The sequence below is a fragment of the Elgaria multicarinata genome, chromosome 3 (assembly GCF_023053635.1).
Source record: "Elgaria multicarinata webbii isolate HBS135686 ecotype San Diego chromosome 3, rElgMul1.1.pri, whole genome shotgun sequence".
Lineage (NCBI taxonomy): Eukaryota > Metazoa > Chordata > Lepidosauria > Squamata > Anguidae > Elgaria > Elgaria multicarinata.
The window spans coordinates 116527854-116542468 of NC_086173.1; positions in this window are offsets into that span (position 1 = coordinate 116527854).

Here is a 14615-nt window from a genome sequence, read left to right on the forward strand (position 1 = left end):
ACACTGCAGTCTCTATTAATATATCCTTGAAGTTTCATTTCGCTTCTAGACGTTGTCCTGACAAGTGAGTTTAGGAATAATGTCAAAGCTTCCAGGAGTTAGTCATAGGATTTGGGACTAATCCAATAAATAAACCATTTGTGCCGAAATTGGATTCTTATTGACAGTCGGTGTGTCTGAACTCACAGCATATTAGACAAGTTTGAAACTGTTAAGTGTTCTTGCTGTAATTTGCACTGAAACTGGTCTTGCAAGCTCTGGCTCGTTGAATCTGCTGTTGAACATCTAAAAACAAGCTTTCTGTTGCCTGAGACTTCTAGGACCAATAAACTATTTCACCTTCGTTTATGGCTGTAATTTTGCCCTAATCTTTTTGTTCCTTAACATATTCCATTACAGCATCTCCCTTATACAGTGTTGGGTAAATATAATACATGCCCTTATATTTGGTCTCAGGGCAGAGGTGGAGTGGCAGACTAGTCATTTTATAGCTGTCAAGTTACCACCACCTTCCCTTGGGCTTATAAACATTAGGAAATAGTTCCTTTATAATAATTTCTAACATGTACATAAGCTATACATCTATAAAATGTATACTGCCAATTCCAGACAGTCAAGATATACGTTAAATAGCTATTGTCTTGAATTTTTAGGTAACTTAGTCACAAAAGGGAAGTTTCATGTCCTCCCCCATAGTCACTTCAGCCCCCCCCCCCCCAAAGCCTCTCTGGAGGATGGGGCATTACAAAATATTATGAAAGGTATACAGGGGGGTTGGGAAGGGGAAATTGTCCCAAATTGGGTAAGTATCTCCACCCTCCAGAAGGGCTTTTTGGGGGTGCAGATAGCTGCACGGGGTGGAAGAGATGGGAAACTTCTGAGAATTTCCCTAAGTTAACTTACCTTAGGATCCAATCCATTATCTGTAGAACTCAGATCATAGACGTAACATTGAATTCTGCATTATGGAGTCTCAGAGGAAATGTGCTGCTTATTTGGTCCATAAAGTATGCAATTACCATTGTACATCAAGGAAGATGTTTTGATGAGTACTGGTGTTGGACCATCTCTTAGCAGTGCTTTTCAGCGGGTGGCATTTGTACCAGTCAATTACTATTTACAATGTACACAATGCTCATTGCTGTCCAATAGTAGCATCTGGTACATTTCTTCAGATGCAGAGATACCTTTAAACTGCTCCAAAGGCAAATAATATTTTTAATCATTATTTTTTAAAAAAATAAATGAGTACATCTCTTGTATTACAAGAGCCTACCATTAAAGAAATGCCTGCTCAGCACTTCACCAGTAAAGGTTTTGCATTGCTGCCAGAGATACAAGCTTGAATTTTGTGGGCTTTTCCAGCTCACCAGCCACAAGTAAGTAGCACTACTTTCATTCGCCACCTAGCAACTGTACATAAAAACTGAATCTCTGAGTTAGGGGCATGGAGGGGTTGCTACTCTGTACACAGACATGGAAATGAAGTCTTTCTTCTATCCATTTGTGATGGATTCTTGCCGGGAGCCATTCCAAGGGACTTCCATTTTGCTCATCCCTTAGTCACTGGGTCGCCATGTACTTGCTGTTGCTGGCTCAAGAATTTAGTGCTGGAGGAGATGAAACTTTAAACCAGCTGGCACAAAGCTACTGTTAAATGAGCCACCTAGTTCTACTCTGCTGTTCATTCAGGGGCAGCTTTTATCTGAACGCATCTTGGCTTCAGAAAAGGGCATGTTCAAACCCTTGCATAACTGCATTGTCTTGCACAAATGTTTCACTGGTGCTTGAAAAACACAAGGCCACCTGCTTTCTCCTGCAGACCGCCTCCTCTTCCAGAGCCTCTTGTCTTGGAACAGTAGAAAGGGCATAAAAGAGCCAAGAATGCTTTATGGGAAAAGAGGGGAATGTTCATAGAAATCAGAGATGGCTGCCTGAGTGACCTATTTGATCTGTCCTCCAGACAATGTGGGATTGTTCCTGTACTGAAAGTATGTGGAGCTTTGAACCTAGCTAGTTTTCTGACTTTCAACTGTTTCCCCTAAACAATGGCTTTTTAATAGTATCAATACAGGCTAAAGCAGAGCTCTTTCATCCAAACCCAGCAAGTTGCCTCCTGTATAAATCGAGAGCGGGGAACCTCTCTCAGCCCCACAGCTGGATCCAGTTTCAGAGAAGCTCTGAGGGGCTGGATTCCAGTGGTGGGCGGGGCCGAAGGCAAAAAGGATGCAGCCTAAAATGTAAAAACGTAACCTGCATATTGTAGCTTAAAGGTCATACTGCCGGTTAGGAGAGGCATTTCAACCTTTTAGAATGGGGGGGGAAGTCACAACGGCTGGAAAACCATGAAATGATCAATGGGAGAAAGGCCCGTGAATTCCCGGGGCACCCTGAAAGGCTGGATTAGGACCTCCCCCTGGGCTGAAGGTTCATCAGGGGGGCCATTCGACACTTTTTGAATGATCAGTTTATTACACCCCTTCAGCTTCTTCGCACAAACATAAGACCCACTCTGGCCTGCTTGCATTGGCTGCCTGTATGTTTCTGAGCCCGATTCAAGGTGCTGGTTTTAATTTCTAAAGCCTTACATAGCTTGGGACCACAATACCTGATGGAACACCTCTCCCAACATGAACCTACCCATACACTATGCTCAACATCCAAGGTCCTCCTCTGGTTGCCTACTCTGAGGGAAGCTCGGAGGACAGCAACAAGAGAGAGGGCCTTTTCTGTGGTTGCCCCCCAACTGTGGAACAATCTCCCTGACGGGGCCCGCCTGGCGCCGGCATTGTTATCTTTTCAGCACCAGGTCAAGACTTTTCTCCCAGCTGTTTAGCAATATGTAATTAGCCTGGGTTTGGTTTTGTGGTTTTAAATTGTGTGTTTTTGTGATTTTAAATTTTTGCACATTGTTTTTAGGTGTTTTTATCCTTTATAAACCGCCCAGAGAGCCTCAGCTATGGGGCGGTATACTACTACTACTACTACTACTACTACTACTACTACTACTAATAATAATAATAATAATAATAATAATAATAATAATAATAATAATAATAGCACTCCTATGCACTTATTCCACTGTGAGGGGTCTTGCATGTAACTTCTTTAGAGCAGACACACACACTGAAAAGCCCTAGACCAGGGGTCCCCAACCCCTGGGCCATGGACTGGTCGCGGTCCGTGGCCTGTTAGGAACCGGGCTGCGTTCTCATTGACAATACAATTTCTGCATCGACAACAACCAAAACGAGATTACGGAGTAGACTGGACATAAGCAACACACTTTGGGTGTCACTGTCTCCCATCACCCCCAGATGGGACCATCTAGTTACAGGAAAACAAGCTCAGGGCTCCCACTGATTCTGCATTATGGTGAGTTGTATAATTATTTCATTATATATTACAATGTAATAATAAGAGAAATAAAGTGCAAACACAGTTCCTAGTGTTTGTGTTTACTAAGGGAAGTGGGAAACCACCAGCAGAAGAAACGATTAGATTTTGGACTCAAGAATGATCCCGAGGTGGGGGGTGCACTTTTATGTTAAGAACGAAGATGTTGTAGTGTGATAAGGCATATGTAATAGTTTTTGATATTTGTACTCAACAATTATTCAATATGTATACAGCAGATATTTGATGTATTTTTTTTCTTATTGTGTTTGTTTTAGTTATATTTTGGAAATGTTTATCTATGTTTATATAGTGTTGAAAATGAATAAAAATTATTAAAAAAAAAAAAAAGAAATAAAGTGCACAATAAATGTAATGTACTCGAATCATCCCAAAACCATCCCCTCAACACACACACACACACGGTCCATGGAAAAATTGTCTTCCACGAAACCGGTCCCTGGTGCCAAAAGGGTTGGGGACTGCTGCCCTGGACCATTGGACCAGCACAGGAAAAGAGCCTGGCTCTGAAAGCTCGCTGGGGAACTCCCCAGTGCCTGGTTGAGCTCATTGTTTTGACTTGTTTCAAGGGTGAATGGCTTTTATAGGGGCTGTAATTGAAATGCTTTCAGCTCCCAGGCCTGCAGTGGAGGTTGTAGGGTACGGATGTGCAGAGGGAGTGTTTTACCTTCAGAACAAGCTACTCCTTTGATATGCGAGAAGTCCTGGTTTGGAATTCTCATCTCTTGCCAAGTGACACTCTGTAGCAGCCAATTGTCTGTAATTGCCTTACCTGAACTAAATTACTGCCCCCTCCCCACTATGGAATTGCTGTTGATACTAATCATCGCTACAAAGCTGTGGTTGTCCTCAGGGAACCCTTCAGCCACAAAGAGCTGCTTGCAATGAAATGAGAAGGGGTGTAACTATCGTTCAGCATTCCTCTGTTGTTTTTGGATTGGTTCCATTTCTCTGTATTCTTAATGTGATTGGGATAGTGGAGCCACTCTTACCTTTCACAGTTAGGTAGACGTGGGACTCCCAAGAGACCCAGAAGCCTATAATTGTATGTTTACATGCTCACAGAAGTATGCTATAAGAATACAGCGAACACATTAGCAGGTGGCATTTCTTATTCTTTTTCCTGCTTGAAGGTAACCTTTTAAGGTACATTGTGCAAGTTAAGATTATATTAGCCTTCCCCAACTTGGCACTATCCAGATGTTTTGGGTGGTAAATCCTGTCAGCCCCAGCCAGTATGGCAAATGGTCAAGGATGATGGGAGTTGTAGTCCAAAACATCTGGGGATGCCAGCTTGGGGAAGGCTGCTATATATTAATGCACTGGGCCTTTTTTGAATAAAGGACAATCCTTATAAACCATCATTAGGGAAAGGTACACACCTTGCATGCAGGAAGTCCCACCTAGGTTATCTCCAGGCAGGTAACAGCTGCTAAGAAAAACCTCTGCCTGACATCCTAGAGAGTTGCTGCCAGTCTGTCGACTGTAGAGGGTTAGGGGCAGCTATGGTCAATACCACATGTTCATTTGGGTGAGCATCCTGTAATTAATGCAACCCTGCACGGCTGGTCACGTACCTACAGAACTGAAATTGTGTCCCCCCAAATTTTGCCAGTTGGATCACAGTATACAAGTTATGACTGTATTATGCAAATGTGTGTGTTCCGTCGTTGTGCACATCTGGAACATTGTTGAGCTGTGGGGAGAGATCTGTTTTAGTGATGGTACCCTGAGTAAGGAATGCACTCCAAATGACTTTGTTGTTATTTCTTCATAAGGGAAGATCTGTTTACTTTTCCAGGCTTTTAAATTAAATTTGTTTCGTCTCTACCAATGGGGGTGGGGGTTAAATTCTACTGCTTTTATTGTGTTGTTTCTTGTTTTATTGTGCTCCTATTTTCTTTTTGTTCTTGTAAGCCCCCCTAGGAATTTGTTTGATGGAGTGGGCTAAAAATGTCTACAATAAATTTGGTATGAAGTTTTTTTCTGTGTGTTTTCTTGGGAGTAGAAATTAGCAAGCTCATGTTTCCAAAATAGTTTGACCAGGGTAAGACTAGGAAAACATAATTTCCTTCCTCTGACACCCCCACTAAACTGATATCCAGGATAAATAAAAAGCTAGACTTTTGGACTTCTGCGTGCAGATTCTGGCAGTTCAGGTTCCCTCTGGTGCTAGTGTTAGAGCCCTTGCTGCTACCACTGGCATTCTTCTCACCACCTTAAAACTAACATGAGTAAGAAACAGCCTGGGATTCTTAGTATCATGGTATATCCCTCTGTTCTGGCAAGCAGGGTCTTCTCTTGCTTTGTATATATGCACAGACTCCAGATGTGCACAGTTTGGCAGTGGTGTTTATTGAGTCTAAACATTTCCTAGCATAATTCTGTGTGTAATTATCTAGTGGAGAAAAAGTAAGGGTGATGAGATCTGATCCAAGCATACATCTGTAGGTTATGATCCCAAATCACCCCCTGTTTCAAACAGGACTTGGACGGTGAGGTGAAAAGTCCCTAAAACTGGCTTGGGTAAAACCTGCAGGGCAAACCCAGCCTGCCTGTGGGCCCAATCCTGCCTTCTGGGGTTCCCCAGAGGGCCTTGACCATGGAACATTTGCATTTTCCTGGCATTTTCGCAGAGTTTTTCCCATTCTAAAAGGTTGGAATGCCTCTCCAAAGCGCAGTTACTAGCAGTAAGAGCTTTAAGCTAAAGTAGGCGGGTATCGTTTGCATTTTAGACCCGCTCCTTTTGCATTTGCCCCGCCCACCTCTGAAAGGCAGCTCCAGAGAATTTCTCCAAACTTGAATTTAGCTCTTGCGCTGAAAGAGGCTCAGCACTCATATCAATGAATCCTTTTCCGTCTCAGAGACCAGCCCATTTCAGCAAGGCCAGAAAATGGCTCTCCTTGCGCTGGCACCCTAGCCGTGCAGCCAGATGTGCTGCAATTGAAACAGCTGAGCAGGGTGGTGCAGTCTGCAAATTCTCTGGGAGATATGAGGTCATTTTGGACAGGGCTTTATATGGGAGGCGTTCCCAGGATGACAGACAGACAGATTGATTCACCTTGGTAGGGGCAGGGCAGCTTTATTTGTCCTTTTTTTTTTTTTTTTTTTTTTGTCTTTTCTAGAGCAGGCACTCATCCAAAACCCTGGAAAATCAACAGAACCAGCCTCTAAGGGAAGAATGCTTGAGGCGAGCTGTGTCATGCCAGCTACACCAAGAAATGCTGCCTGGTCTCAGGGCAAGCCTATCTGTGCTTGGCTAACCATGCTGCAGAAAGGTTGCGCCTTGCTGAGTCGCGAACCCGTTCTCTTCAGAATCTCACAGGCTGCTCAGTTCACCTTTTGCTCCTTACCAGATAATGGCCCCGTTCAGACAACACACTAAACCATGCTGCTTAACCACAAAATGGTTAATGGCATGCGTGCATTCCGTTAACCATTTTGTGATTAAGCAGCATGGCTTAGCATGTTGTCTGAACAGGGCCAGAGAGAGCTCTCCAATGGGCTGCTTGCTCATGTGCAAGACCGCAAGCTGGCTGGGCTTCTTCCCGGGGAGCCTGCCATTTCCCAGAAGCATGTGTTCCAACGTGGAGCCAAGGAGCTGTCATTTTGGCTGAATATGGTTGCCTCCCTGCAAAGGAGCACGTGCCGGCCTTGCGCTTCTTGATCTTGGTGTGAAAGAGAGCAAATACTTAGCAGAGAGAGAGAGAGAGAGAGAGTAGAGAGAGTGGGGTGTGTTTGTGCATGTGTTTTTACAATGGCCAGCAATCAGTAGAGGCTGGTGGCTCTGAAGTCTGTGGGGTGATGAATCTGCTCCGGGTTTCAGCCAGAACTGGTCGGAAGTCTAAAGGAGCTATCCATGGTGTGAAACTGTGGTGTGGCATTTGCAAAGCACCTTGAATAGCTCTTTCAGAGTTTTGACTGAAACCCGGAGCAGATTCACTGCCCCACTGACCTCAGAGCCATCAGCCTCCACTGCCAGTGATGGTTTCATATTCTCAATCATGATAACTGGCTAGTTTTATTTTCTGATGTAAGAACACAAGAACCATGCTGGATCAGACCAAGGCTCCATCTAGTCCACCATTCTGTTCACACAGTGGCAAATCTTCTTTCCACATTTTTTCCTATGTGATACGAGGCCATGTTTTACTGGGCCTCGCATGTTTTGTGATCTTTTAGATGTGGATGGCATAAACAAGCAGCCTAATGGCTTGTCTGCACTAGCACTGAAATCTGCTCTGTATAATGTTTTTCCCAGCACCTGCAGCAAGTGGAAACCTGCAAATCACAGTACCTAAGTTGTGTGCATTGTACTAAGTTGAAGAGGGATAAATTTCTCTGATCACTTTTTCTTTTAACTAAGAATGAAAACATTTTGTTGCACACATAGAAAGAAAGATCAGTTTTAATTTCTTACCAGCTAAGATTGTACATCACTGAATTTCCCAAATACCTAATGCATTTTAAAAGTATGTATTCACAAACATATTGAAAACAATACCATTAAGAGTTGGTCTGTGTGACAACAGCTAGCTCAGCAAAAATCATAGTCAGATTTCAGCTGTGGAGTCATCGACATCAGTACTTACTCCATCAGTAGCTACTGTTCTTTTCATCCCATGAGATCCATGTTGATTCAAGCTCTGTTCTCTTTCGCATTCTGCAATATGCACATGGCATGGAAGGGAGGTTTAAGAGGTCCAAGGTCAAGCTTATTGATCTTACTTGCACCTCATTCAGAAGGAGATGGCAGGGTTTCTGGCCTGTTTCTCTGAACTATTGAGTAAAGGTTGTCATGTAAGGAGATTTCCCTATGATGAGAAATATTAAGACAGCAGTGGTTTGGTTTCACACTGGGAGAACCAGAGCCAGCCCAAGTATTACGCCTCTCCAAACTGCTGCACATTACTTCATTGGTGTTTCTAAAAACATGACCCATGCAGTCGGGCTAGCTCTTCTCTGCTGCTGGAGGCCATTTCTAGGCCACTGGTTGATTGGCTTTCGTCTGGTGTAGAGCCGGCCTGCCATTCCATGTAGCATGTTTGGATCTTGTGTCCACCCCACTGGGTTATTCTGAGGTAACTGAGCTGATCTGTAGGGCGGTGTGGGATGGTTTGGTATGACAATCCATCAAGGACTCATCAGCAACCTATAGATGCCAGGCACGATGTCCAATTTTCCAGATTCCCACCCAAGAAACATTTCAGAAGTGGTAACATGCTAAGCCATAGTTAGGCCACTAACACTTTAGCCGCAAATGTTTAGTGAGTGTTTTTAAACCATGGTTATGTAGCCTCCATGGTTAGGAATAGTTCACCCAATACGCTCAGCCACCATGGCTTAGCATGTCATCCGAACAGGGTCACTGTTAGCCGTATGAGAATTACATGTGCCTCAGAATAGCACTATTCTAAATAGGCTCAGATTGGCTAATGGTGCCTCCATTTGAGGAATGCTTTCCTCAGAGATGTCCAACTGGTGCCCAGTCTGATGTCATTTTGGTATCGGGAGGAAGATCCCCAGCCTTTAACCATGGGCTTCCTGTTGGTTTTACACTGATCTTTTAGGCTGTAATCCTGAACACACACCCCTGGGAGTAAATCCCATTGAACTTGGTGAGACTTCTGTCCGAGTAGAAGTGCACAGGATTGCGGTTTGTATTGCAGCTTTTAAACTTTTGTATGGGTGGTATCCTACATTAGTCCTACTTTGAGCAGAGCCAACAAAATGAATGGGATTTAAGTTGGACTAACTTTGGATGCAGCCCTTTGCATTTTTATCAATCATATATTGCATTTTGAAAGGATTGTGTTGCAAGCTACCCTGGGAAAGTTATCAATAATAAACTAAAAAGAAATGAATACAAGTCAAAGGCAGGCAACGCATGATGAAAGTGTTGTTCCCATGAACAACAAAATCCTGATCCTGACAAGTGGCAGCTGATATGTATGCAGACCTGCCAGCTCCAGGCTACAGAACTAGAGAATTCCCATTAAGGAAAATATCCGGCACGCCCTTTCCCTCGTTCTTTCTTCCTGGTGAATAAAATAATGCAGGTGTACATGTGGATCTGACTTCTACTAGTAATGTCTGAAACATTTGTGTGTGACTCAATGGGGCATTTATGGTACCAGACCCTTATACAATGCCATGTGGGATCTAAACATCATCAACCAACACTATAGAAGCAAGGCCAAGAGATGGATTCCATCCCACAGGTACATACAAGCCTCTTCTGGCCTTCCAATTGTTGATGGACTGCCCCAGCCAGAATAGCCAGTGATAAGGGATGATGGGAATTGCAGCCAACAACATGTGGAGGGCCACGACCCCTGTGCTAAAGGATGTTGAGACTATCCACCCTGTACCTTTTCAGCGGTGGCACCCCCATTTGTGGCATGTCCTCCCCAGAGGCTCACCTAGCACCTACGTGATGGTCTTTCCAGCACCAGGTGAAGACTTCTTAATTCTCCCAGGCATTTTAAGAAGTGTTTTTAGTGCTTTTAGCACTCTATTCTGCTGTTGGTTTAAATGTGGTTTTATGAAGTTGTGTTGGTTTTATTTTTTGCTGCTGGTTTTACCTTGGTTTTATTCTGTGCTGTTTTATTTATTTATTTTTGCTTTTAATGTTTGTACACCGCCTGGAGAACTTTGGTTATTGGCTGGTTTTAAAAGTGCTATAGATAGATAAATAAATATAAACCTCAAAAGGCAACATTCTCCAATGGGTCAGTTGAGTTGCTTGTGTGAGAAAGCCGAATGTTAAAGGACTGTTGTATGATTATGGGCTCTTCTCACCTTGTATAACAAACTGAAGTGATATTTGTGAACAATAGAATTTCAAAGGGATTGGGAATCATTGTTGTATCTTTAATATTTGTTATAATTATATTATTACTGCAGGGCTAATACCTTGAATGACAATGTTGAGTTACAAATTGGGGATTGCCCTGAGAATTAAAGTTAAGAAACCTACAAAAGAGTTTTCTGAAATACTCAGCATCTTGAGATACCAAAGGCACTTGGGACTAGCCTACAACAAGCAAGAAATCCATACTTTTGTTTGGACACAGAAAGATTAATTGTTGTGTGTTTGTGTAATTTGATGCTTACTTAAGTTATTTTGTTCAAGTTATATCTCTGCAAACTTTATTCAGATTAAGTCCCTTAGGACCCACATGAGTAGAAGTTCTACATGCAGGAGGGCGACCAAATTCCGAGCCTTCCTGAAATGTGCTTTTTCCCCATGAGTGCCAAGAAAGCATGGCTGGGTGGGTGGTGGAGGTTGCGCACCGTCTCGTCAAAGCTATAAATACGGCTCTTTGGAGCTCGCCTCCAGTTCAAACATGGGAACAGGCCAGGGCTTGGTTGTGGCATCTGAAAAGCAGGCTGGTGTCATGGCACCAGGCACAAATAGCCAGGGATTACTTTGCTCAAATATGGCAATAGGCTTGCATAGAGCAGGGCCCCAGGAACAGTTCCAGGTTCCCAGGCTCATAACGGGCAAAGGAACGTGAAGGGCTGTTGACCTCACATTTGAAACCCTGCAGTACATCTTCATTCCTCTCCCCCTGCCCCTTCCACATTGAATGCTCCCCGTTGTCTTATTCTCAGACAGCTTTTCCCATTAATTCTCCCACCTCATTAATTCCCTACTGTTCCCCCACTCAGTTTGCCCTGCCTGCTTCTGAACCTTTCTCCTCTGCAACATGCATCTTCTTCTTCATCCATCTTGGACATTAATGTGCTTAGGGCTGGGAAATACAGGACCCATTCCAATACCTGCCACCAAGGGCCACAGTAGTTTGATTTGAGGAAGCCTTTGCTTGGGAAACGTCTCCTTCCAGACTAGGCCCACCCCGGCCTGCTCTTGCGCTAGGCCTGGTTCCGAACTTGCGAGAGCATAACAACAACAACAACAACATGCTATCACAATAGCACAAATGTGCTGGTACCTGATATTATAACCAGTGTGATTCACTGCATAAAATTTATTTATTTATTATATTTTTATATGCCCAATAGCCGAAGCTCTCTGGGCAGTTCACAAAATTAAAACCATGAAAAGCATAATAAAACAACCAACAGTCTAAAAACACAAATACAAAATACAATATAAAAAAGCACAACCAGGATGATGATGCCTTTGGGATTTTGTGGAAAGCAAGTTGTGGGGAAATCTGGGTGGTCACACCACAGTCAAGTGTATGTACAGCCCTCTTGGATTCTCCTTCTTTACAGTGAATGGAGGCCCATGTGTCTGCTTTCAATAGCCAATAATGGGCTTTTCTTGTCTGCCCAGAAAAATGTGTGTGCCTAACCCAATAACTGCTTGACTCCCAGACTGCTGAGATTGTGAACCTGGAACTACCTTGTTGGAGCATCTAGGACAGGAGCAGAGACCCTTGTGGCCTCCCAGATGATGTTTGGCCCTAGCCAGGATTGATGGGAGTTACAGGGCCTCTAGAAGGCCACGAAGACCCCACTCCTGGTCTAGAAGATTGGGTGGAGGGAACTCAATTGGAAGCAAGGTATGAGGGGAGGGGAGGACTGTGTGAGCCTGGGAGTGTGCGCGCATACGCTTGTCTGCAACTTGTCAGGGCAGAGTCCTCTTCTGTTTGATTTTGAGCTATCGCTGGGTTTATAGCATAACCATATGGCTAAGTATTCCTGGGGGCGGTGGGAGGCAGATTTGGCTCATGCAGTATAAATATGAGCTGACCTACCACTCACAACTTTCAAAGGCAGAGAGAAGTCTCTGAATCTGTCAGTGGCCAGATGTGGAGCCCCTCCTCCCCTCCCTCTTCAAAGCAATTGTGAAGCTCTTGGCCAAGGTCTTCTTAACCCATCCACCTCCTCTGCTGGATTCCAGAGTTCAGCGTGGATCAGGCCTCCCCGCTCCCTTCCTGGCTCGCACAGCTGTGCTGCTTTCTCCATCAAAAGCACAGAGAGCAACCCTTTCCCACCCAAACTGTGAGCTACCATTCTCTGTAAGCCAATGGGTCTCCTTTGGCGCCAGTGGGAGAACTCTTTGAGGCTGGGAAAGAGGAGGAGGAGAAGGAGAAGATGATTATTTCTTACCGGCCTCTCCGTTTGGATCGGGGCGAGGAACAACAATAAGTATAAAATACATAAAACTGAATTAAAAACATAGTATACATTATTAAAACATCCTAAAAACATCCTAAAATTCCACTGGATAGGCCTGCCGGAATAGGTCGGTCTTTATAGCTTTCTTAAATGCTAAAAGACTATTAAGTTGACAGCTTCATCCAGAAAGGGGTAATCAGAAGGATGCCACCAACATTTGGAGGGTGATGGTCCCACGGTGAGTTGGAAGGACCATTTCCACAAGTCCAGCTGGCTGCGGAGCGCTGGCTGCTGTTTATTTCCTTCGCCTGGAGCACTTGGCCTAGCTCACTCGTTCACAGCATCTGGGTTTTCTCTGCAAAATGTATTTCTTGCCTGTAAGAGACATCTCTGGCAGAGCGCTTGACATTTGCTTGTGTGCTCTGCTTGCTGCAGACGATATTCATGACCATACAGGCTGATCTGTCCATGGTGTTGATCATTTCGTTTGCAGTTGCGTCAGGTTATGCCTTGATCTTTGCAAAATGGGCAGCATTGGAGAGCTGTTGTCTACATTGATGTTTTCATTGAATTTTAATGCATTTGATTGCTTTAAATCTGCCTATAAGCCGCCGAGTGCCTTTTTTTTTTTTTTTTTTTTTTTTTGGTAGAAAGGTGGGATATAAACCAAATAAATAAATGAAGACACAGGACTTGTTGCTCATACCTCTGTGGAAGATGCCCTGAGCTGCATTTAGACAGCATGCAAAACTAGAGTTTAGTGTGGCAAGCGTGGGCCTACGTGAGCCTTGGAGAACCTTGAACTTGCATGCTCCCCCTCCCCTCCAGCACAGTTGTTCAACCTCTAGACCAAAGGTGGGGAACCTCAGGCCCAGGGGCAAAATCTGGCTCTCCTGGTGTCCCAATCCCTCCCCCCCCGCCAGAGATGGCTATGTGCCCTCTAACCCTGGCTCCACCCCTTCCCCCATCAGCCCCTTGTTTCCTGGCTTTTGTGAAGTTTTCCCATTCTAAAGGCTGAAATGACTTTCTTAAAAGTTTGTTACTGGCAGTAGGAGTTTTAAGCTAAAGTATACTGGCATTTCTTTTGGATTTTGGGCTTCTCTAAATGAGCTATTTAATAGCATGCTCATGAAGGGTTACTCTCAGGTGTTTCTGGGTCAATTACATGATGCTGTAAACATCCAGTGATTCTCTCATTTTTTAGAAGGATTTCCTCACCTTAATTTGAAAAGGGGGGAAACTAGTAACAAAAAGATCCACTTTCCGTTTAAGCATGTAAAGAGGAAATTGCACTATAAGAAGAGGCAGACCACAGCACCATCTTGTGGCTGTATAATGAAAAATATAAAACTCTTGGTTAAAGGAGAAAAGAGGGAGGGGGAAGGGAAGTGTGTGTCATGAGAGTACATGGTGATCATGGGATGAAAATTGAAGCAGAAAGCTGCAGTAAGTTGCAGGTTTTTTCCTGGTATAGAAATGCTCTTTGCCTTTGACTCTGTTCCCTTTGCCTGTGGCCCCCTGTTCTCCAATGGCATGTGACCCCCGAGAGCTTTAGCAAAATTGAATTTGCCCCTCGGCTGGAGGAGGTTTCCCACCCCTGCCTAAAGTGTAATCAATCTTAACTAGGAATGAGAGAAGCTGTCAAACTCAATGGGCTTTTCTGCATGAGATGGTTAATAGGTTGCATTTTTTTATATAAATATACCTTTATTTGTACACATTTCTTAGACAAACACATTTTTCTCCATTAAGAAAAGTGGTTTCGTGCACACATTTCAAATATACACTTTTTTGTTTGCATTTCCTGTCCCCAAAAAAAACTGATTGCAAGCCTCAGGAATGTACAGATTTCGTTAGTAAGTTGCGCTCCATTTTCAGTCATGGGAGGCATGAATGGAGTTTTCTTTCATAAAAATGAGAACCTAACAAATTTCTCACCCTTAATTTTCACTATGGGAAGTGAAAATAAGCCAGCTTCAGAAATCACTGTTCCACCAATCGTAGATAGAATTAACTACAGGTTGTCAGGTTCAGACAACAAAGCAGGCTGTGATTAATTTTAAAAACACAGATGATGATGATGATGATGATGATAATAATTTTAT